Genomic DNA, 8,695 nt, shown 5'->3' with positions numbered 1-8,695 from the left:
CTTCTGTGTTGAGTTCCTATTGTAAAATGGTGATGTCTTTTTGGGAACTAGCGGTCAGAAACCATCTAGGTTAGGAAGGCAAGATACTTGCATCTCAGAAGTTACGATCGGGTTAAGATCGACAATCTGACAAGGACCACACTAGAAAAATTTTTAGAAGGAGCGCCTGGGTGGTTCAGTCAGTTAAGTATCTGACTTTTGGTTTCGGCTCAGGTCATGATCTCAGGGTCGTAGGATCGAGCCCCACATCAGGCTCTCTGCTCAGTGAGGAGTCTGCTGGAGATTCCCTCCCTCCCTTTCCCTTTGCCCCTCCCCCAGCTTGTGCACACTCTCTCTCTCTCACTCTCTCTAAAATAATAAATTTTGAAAAAAGGTAAAGAAAAACTTTCATTAATAACAGAAAAAAGGAAAAAATTTTTAAAAAACTGAGCCACTACCGTAATTCTACTATGCTACCAAGAAGCCGTAACTTCCTCTTTTACCCTCCACAGTGTAGGAAATTAAGATTCCACAAATAGTGTGTAATGTTTTGTCATATATGAGAAGTCACATGTGCAGTGACAAATTATGTGCAGAAAAATAAAGCTTTTATGTATTTTTCCTAAACAGTATTCCTGAAGGGATATATTCCTAGAATGTCCCATATGAAAATTTCCTATCATAGCACGTAAATTGCTTGAGGAGAAAATTAGAAAGGTTAGGCCCCAGTGAGCTTAGGGAAGTTCTTATGTTTCTGTTAACTAAATAGAATCATTTAAGATATTTACGTATCACAAACATTAGCCGATACTGAGTTTAATACTCATTTATACAAGCTACCCCCTTATTTGTCAGGCATATTTGAGGATCTCTTTCCACTGAAGCTGCTCTGTGAGGTATATAAACAAGCCATTTGTGTGTGTGTCCCAACGCATGGCCCAGTGTTCGCTGACTGGCTGAGCCAAGTCCAAGTCCTTGCCTTGGGCCTCCTGGACTCCAGAGATAGAGAAAACTTGGATACCACCAAGAGGAAAGCTTTGGGTAACCTTTCTAACTGTATGTCTTTGTCCTCCCCAGCTTCAGTGCAGGAGGGTAGTTGTGAGTCATCGTAGTCCAGCATTTCCTAAAGAGAACTGTTTCTAGAAAAGGGCTTGATTGCACATATGATGTGTTTAGAGACTCCAGTTCTTGTCTCTGTGCAGAATGTGCAGATACACACACACACACACACAGATTCTTTATAATGTTCATACAGTGTATGCTCCTCCCATATTAGCCAAAGGCCCAAGTCTAAAAATCTCCTTTTATCACCCAAAAAGTTGAGGAGCTAAGAACCTATTTAATATAAAACTCTGCCTACACTAATTAAATGTTCAGGTGCAATTACCTGGCAGACTGAATTTGCACTATTTTTTCTGGTGCATTCCATTAAAATGTATATGATGCATAATTGATGTATTTAGAATAGATCTTACTATGCAAAAGATTCTGCGGCTCTCTGCTGCAGCAAAACCCGAGCCACTTCGGCATCACTGAAGCAGTGGAAATAAAAGAGCTTCAGAACTGACAAGACAAGGTCCTTGAAAAGTGGGGCATCAAAAGTTCCTTTATGGGACGCCTGAGTGGCTCAGTGGGTTAAGCCGCTGCCTTCAGCTCAGGTCATGATCCCGGGGTTCTGGGATCGAGTCCCACATCGGGCTCCTTGCTAGGCGGGGAGCCTGCTTCTCCCTCTGCCTCTGCCTGCCTCTCTGTCTGCCTGTGCTCACTCGCTCTCTCTCCCTCTGTCTCTGACAAATAGATAAATAAAATCTTTAGTTTTTTTTTTTAAAGATTTTATTTATTTTTTTGACAGAGAGATCACAAGCAGGCTGAGAGTCAGGCAGAGAGAGAGAGAGAGAAGCAGGCTCCCGCCAAGCAAAGAGCCTGATGCGGGGCTCGATCCCAGGACACTGAGATCATGACCTGAGCCGAAGGCAGAGGCTTAATCCACTGAGCCACCCAGGCGCCCCGATAAATAAAATCTTAAAAAAAAAAAAAAGTTCCTTTATATCCTGCAGATTTAGAACTGAAGAAGCCTCGGAGGTTTAGACTCATGCCATGTTCAGTGTGTACTGTGAACAGTGTACAACTCATTGCTCAGATTTCTTTTGCTGCCTAGACCACAGGGCCTGACCCTGTGGGTCCTGCACTAGGAACGCTCTCACAGGCTGCACTAATGAATCCAACTATGGATTGCAAAAAAGGTGGGGGGGGGCTCCTGAGTGTGGCTGGCAAGGGGGGACAACCTTGAGCGAGCTTGCTCACTTAAAGTTTGCCCTCCTGTGTATTCTTTGCTTTCGTATTCCCTTGTGACTGAGGCACCATTCCGTCCCTTTTCCTAGGGTGACACAGCAGAGGACATCCCATCCCAGCTCCTCCCAAAAGCAGCAGTGCTGGGAAGAGTGGAAGTGCCAGAGATGAGTGAGGATTTCTGTAGAGCTACCTTGAAGACCAAGTTCCTAAGCAAACGGTGTAAAAGCTGCAGGAAAGCACGCGGGGGAAGGAAGGAACAGCCAGTCTCTGCACCGGTAATTCTGAACAGTGTAGCTATGGCTGTATGGAGCCTTGGGTATAAGCAAGAAACAGAATCACTTCTACTTTTAAAGGGAAAAAATTTTGATCTCAGACATCCCAAAGAGAAAAGAAGCCTCAGGAGATTCCAGCTTGCCCATCAAGGCAGGGGACGTGACTTGAGACAAGCCTGGATCACAAGTCTCAAGGTCATTTCAGAAGTCAGATTAACAGAATAGAAACTTGGAATGGCACTCTAGTCCCCAAGTGTCTCCTATGACAACCTAAAATATTTCCCAAGGTGTATCCGGTGGTAGACACACGTCCTTCCCAGCAAGAACTGGACCTTTCTCTCTTCCAAATCTAGTGAGAAGGATTTCTCAGGACCCACGAGCTTTCGTTCTGACAACTGAAACAAATTAGTCTGTCATCATCGAAGCTGATTCTAAAATGGTACTAATTTAACTATGCTCCAGACAACAGAACAGCTATCTAACACTGAAAAGTTTCCTTAACATTTCTGGATTTCAATTTCTTCCATTTTTAAAGCAAGGATGTTGGGCAAGGGGTTCCCTAAGGTCAGTTTTAACCCAGAAGAGGCATTCAACACAGTGGATCAAACAACCAGTACTACGTAGGTACCCACCAGCAAATAGTTGAGAGCCTGAGCGAATGGTTAACAAGAAATATATATTTATATTTGTGCATCCAAGCCAGCCTTTTCACTAAAGTGGAGTGGGGGTTGACTGGTACTTTCCAGGCAATATTTGTGTTGAGGACAAGCCTGGTTATGTGTATTACACAGACATAAGAAGTGCAAAAACATGCTGCATCTCTTTGAAACTTGGGGAGGCAAAGACAAAAATTCAGCTTTACTAATTGTTATAAAGAATCTGAGCCCTTGGGGCGCCTGGGTGGCTCAGTGGGTTAAAGCCTCTGCCTTCGGCTCAGGTCATGATCCCAGGGTGCTAGGATCGAGCCCCACATCGGGCTCTCTGCTTGGCAGGGAGCCTGCTTCCTCCTCTCTCTCTCTCTCTGCCTGCCTCTCTGCCTACTTGTGATCTCTATCAAATAAATAAATAAAATCTTTTTAAAAAAAAATAATAAATAAATAAATAAATAAATAAAAAAGAATCTGAGCCCTTGTTCGTCCATATACCTCATGATCAAAAAAAATCCTAAGTAGATGTCCTAAAATTAAAAAGAAAATTTTCAGAAAGTTGAGTTGATATATATTAAAAACAGACACAAAAACCCCAGCATTTTACATCAACAACATCTGGTTACTGATGGTTCTGATCCCAACCCTACACAATGAGAAGACCTTGTCAGGCCTGATAAGTCTTTGATCCCACAGCATCAGAGATGTAAGAAAGGTAAAGGTAAGCAGGTAGCATAGAGGCAACTAATATAACAGACTATCTTCATTGCATTAAAAGGTAGCAAACGGGGACGCCTGGGTGGCTCAGTTGGTTGGACGACTGCCTTCGGCTCAGGGCGTGATCCTGGAGTCCCGGGATCGAGTCCCGCATCAGGCTCCCAGCTCCATGGGGAGTCTGCTTCCCTCTCTGACCTTCTCCTCGCTCGTGCTCTCTCTCACTGTCTCTCTCTCTCTCTCAAATAAATAAATAAAATCTTTAATAAAAAAAAAAAAAAAAAAGAAGTCAGATACTTCTTCTTTAAATAAATAAATAAATAAATAAATAAATAAATAAAAGGTAGCAAACGATCAGGGATAACCCTTGTTATCCAGCTTGGTCAAAGAACCAGTTACCACAGCTACAAGGGAATCCCAGTATATACACCTCTGCGGGTAGTAATGGGATGCCCAGCCAAGAAGCCTGTCTCTTTAGCCCTCTCAGTGTGGTAGACCCCATCCCTGCCTGGCTCTCTTCTCCACCAAATTTGGTCTCTATTCGTGACTTTCAGAGCTCACAGTGAGCCAAGAAGGAGGTCCTGCCCCTAGCCAATGGCAAGCTCTTAGCTCTGTTTAAACATGTCCAGGACCCGGGAGACACTTACTTCTGCAAAGTTCTATCTTTGAACAACTCTAACAGTTGGGAAGTTCAGCTATTGTGTAATTTAGTCCCATTGTTTACCCCTTGGTTCTGTCTCATGTGGCTCCACAAGAATGTGCCTACTCTCCCAAGTGGCTGCCTTAAATAGCCTAATTCTCCTGTCTCCCTGCAACACTTCCTACTTCTCCCTCCTCCCTTCTGCACTTTTTCTCCATTGAACTTAGCACCCAACACCCTACTAAATTGTTCCAGGAAGACAAGGCTCTCCATCACATTTCTTCACTGCCTTCTCCCCAGTTTCTGGAGAAATATTTGGCATGTAACGAGTGCTCAGTAAATGTTTGTGGAGGGGATGAATGAGCAGGTTCAATATGGAAATGCGAATAATTGAGAAATACAAAGATGGAACCATCAAGATGTCTTCCAAACACTTGTAGTTTTAATCTGTGCTCTTCAACAAGTCACTGTCATGTGCAACCCCTGAGGCTTTCCCCAAAGTCAATAAATAAATCACTGCAGTCCTAAAGTAGCTAATTCCAAGACAGAAGCTTGAGTCAGTAGCTCCCACCATTAACATGGTTGACTTTGGAGCCCCAGAAACCCTATGTGCAGATCTGGGTTTTTCTACCCAACTCTGATCAATGGCATGCCCCACACCTTCCTCTCTGGGCCCTTGTCTGCTTCCAGAGCTCCTGGGGGGAAGTCATGTGCACAGCCTTGCCTCCCAACCAGCTTCTTCCCATTAACAAATTGATGTGCAGATGTATGGAGACCTTGGAGACCTATAATTGAAGCCACTACATAAATGCAAAGGGTATATTTATCAGTACTGAGTTTGTGCTCATTAACTTTTTTGCCATTTGCCTCTTCTACATTATGGGAGTTAACGCTTACTAGTAATGATAACATTTTGATTAGGCTTTATGTGTCAACTGGACTGAAATTTTCAAAATATGAAACTACAGTTGCCCCTTGAACAATGTGGGTTTGAACTGTGTGGGTCCTTACTGCAGATTGTTTTTTCTTAATAAATAAAGTACTGTAAGTATATTTTCTCTTAGGATTTTCTGAGTATTTTCTTTAGCTTACTCTATGGTGAGAATACAGTATAGGAAATGTTTACAAAATATGTGTTAATTGACTATGCTTTTGGGAAGTCTTCCAATCAATAGGCTATTAGTAGTTAAGTTTGGGAGAGTCAAAAGTTATATTGGGGGGCATCAGGGCCTCTAACTCCTGCATTGTTCAAGGGTGAACTGTATTTTAAATTTGTCGTAGTAAAACAATTTGATCATTCAAAGTATAAGGAAAGCTATGGAGAGATGCATGATGATAGCAGATATTCTGTGCCGTGTATTACTATTAATACATAATTTTTAAGATTTGTGATTTTCAGTAGCTATGAATAAACTGCCAGTAATTGGCCACATACCCGCTATCAGATACATGAACTCCCTTAATCCTCAGGTCTGAAATAGGCGCCATTAATATCCTCTCTCACAGAAATAGCAATACCGAGCTGTCATTTGCCCAAAGTCAGAACACCAGCCCAGCACCCAGCCTGAGGCATCTCCAATGCCAAAGCTGTGCTCATTGCCCTGCTACATTTCCAGCTGTGTTTCCTCTTAGATGCTAGGATTCTGAATCCGGTTCTCACATCCCCCAAAGAACTTAGGGATGCCCAGAACTGTGTGGGGAAAGCAGAACATCTGATCTTGGCTCCTGAGGAACTTAAACTAGTCAGCCAAATATGTGAACAGATTTTTTAAAAAATTGTCCCAGGGAAGCATAAACGTCTAGGAAGATATACCAAGCTGTGAGCTTGTTTATCAGTCAAGGACATGTTCATGGAAGCAGATTTCCAGGCAGGTTCAGAGGGAGAGAACCCAGCATTGCCCACAGAATAGGCTGATGCCCACCTACATCAGAGTCATCCAGGCCAATGCCTAGGCCTGGTTTTTACTTTTTCCAGAAAGGAATGAGGAACTTCTATAACTTTTTATTCAGGGAAAGTTACAGTGAGATTATCTGGGAATGATCTGTCAACAAGAAGAGGAACAGAATGAAAAGGGGACCACTTAGAAAGTGATTATACAAATTTAACATAAAATGAAATATTAGTTATGTATTGCTACGTAACAAATGACCCCAAGACACTGTGGCTTGAAACAATAAACATTTATTATCTCACAAGTTTCCATGGATCAGAAAATCAGGAGCAGCTTTAGCCGAGTGGTTCTGGCCTACCATCCCATGAGGTACTTGTAGTCGAGATGTCCACCGGGCCCAGAGTCAGCTCAAGCCTTCCCTGGGGCTAGAAGATCCACTTCCAAGATGGCGCCCCCTCACGGCTCCCTCTCACAGCTCCTAACCCATGGACCTCCTTGTCGGGCTCCTCCTGTCATTCATGACCCTACAGCTGGCTTGCCCCAGAGCCGGTGATGCACGAGCGAGCAAGGTCCAAGTCACAGTGTCTCCTAGGACCTGGCCTGGGAAGTCACAGAGCATCGTGGAACATTCTGCAGCAGCCCACTGGTCATGCACTGCTCAGTGTGGGAGGAGACCACGTGGGATGTGGCCAGCCCTCCCGGGGATGATAAGGTGATAAGCACCTAAAGCAAATTGCAACAGTGAAAATGAGAAGGCATAGAACTGACCGGAGATCTTTCAAAGGAATGTTTGGTTTCCAAACGGCTACAGAGAGAAAGAGCAGGAGGAAGAAGTCTTAAATAACCCGGGTTTTGTATTTGGAAAATGGAAGTAGCGCTACTTAGCAATGGGGGAACAGAAAGCAGCTGGGTGAAAGGGAACAAATCCAGCTTCATTCATGCTGACTGAGAGATACAGTGGAATCCCCAAGAAAAGGGTCAGCTTTAAGGGCCAGAGAGTAAATAATAGGCTTGGTCACCTCACAGGGTCTGTGCCGCATCCTCTTCTGTGTGGGGGGTTTTACTTACAACCCTTTAAAAACGCAAAAATTTTCCTTAGCTCATAGGCAAGAGTCTGCCAACCCCTGCCCTAAGCAAGCTGTCCTATAATAATGCAAGACAAGCATAGATCACAATGAGCGGTCAAGTCTAGAAATCCCAATTAGTCCCGAGTTAGGACTCATGAATGTCCTCCCACTTGCCTCTTTTACCATTGACACTTAACAGTGATTATAAAAGTTAAAGAAAGGGGCGCCTGGGTGGCTCAGTGGGTTGAGCCTCTGCCTTCAGTTCAGGTCATCATCCCTGGGTCCTGGGATTAAGCCCCACATCGGGCTCTCTGCTCAGCAGGGAGCCTGCTTCCCCACTCCACCCCCCCGCCGCCTGCCTCTCTGCCTACTTGTGATCTCAGTCAAATAAATAAGTAAAATCTTAAAAAAAAAAAAAAAAAGTTAAAATATATGCATGACAAAAAAAGGATGTTCCACCAAGGAGGCCCAGGGTTCCCAATTCCAGCCCCACGCAGTGGTGCCCCCCAGGGGACAGCCAGCGCCAGCAGTTAATGGTGACGCCATTGGTCAAGGTGCCACCAGGCTGCACTGAGGCGCTGCCCATCCCCTCCCTGCTTCCATCCTTTGAGATGGTATAGGGTCTGCGTTTTCTGATGAGGAAACTGCAGCTCGGTTGTCCCACACTGGCCCAGATGTACCGCTGCATACCTATAAATCTGACAGCTGGCACACAAAGGGTACCCGTCTCAGCTTCCAAGTCACCCAAATAAGTAACCCTGCTCCTTCTTGGGACCCTGAAGTGAACAGAACCTATGAGCACCTGTTCTAAACACACGGGGCATTCCCTAAGGCTCAGCCATAAGGAGAGAGCTGCTAGGGAAGACCCTTCTGGGGTGAAAAGATGAAGTTCACAACAGAAACACCCAGCAATTAACTCCTATATCAAAACATGCCTAACCCTTAACGTGAGCACAGAAAATGCCGGAGGCAAACAGGCATCTACTCTTTAGGAGCCAAAAAACCACCAGCTCAAATCAGATACAGTTTTAATTGTTGGTTCTAATGCCAAATGGGCGGAACAGTCTTCAAAGAATATGTAGTACAAGCACTCTTCTACAAAGAGGGAAACTGTTTCCAGAGAGCACCTGGCTCTGCTTCTGGAGGAACCTTCTAGAACTAGCTACTTAACCAGAAGGCAGGACCAATGCAA

Source organism: Neovison vison, chromosome 3 (assembly GCF_020171115.1).
Source record: "Neovison vison isolate M4711 chromosome 3, ASM_NN_V1, whole genome shotgun sequence".
Taxonomy (NCBI): domain Eukaryota; kingdom Metazoa; phylum Chordata; class Mammalia; order Carnivora; family Mustelidae; genus Neogale; species Neogale vison.
The sequence above is the reverse complement of the archived record's forward strand: the minus strand, read 5'-3'. Positions refer to the sequence as shown.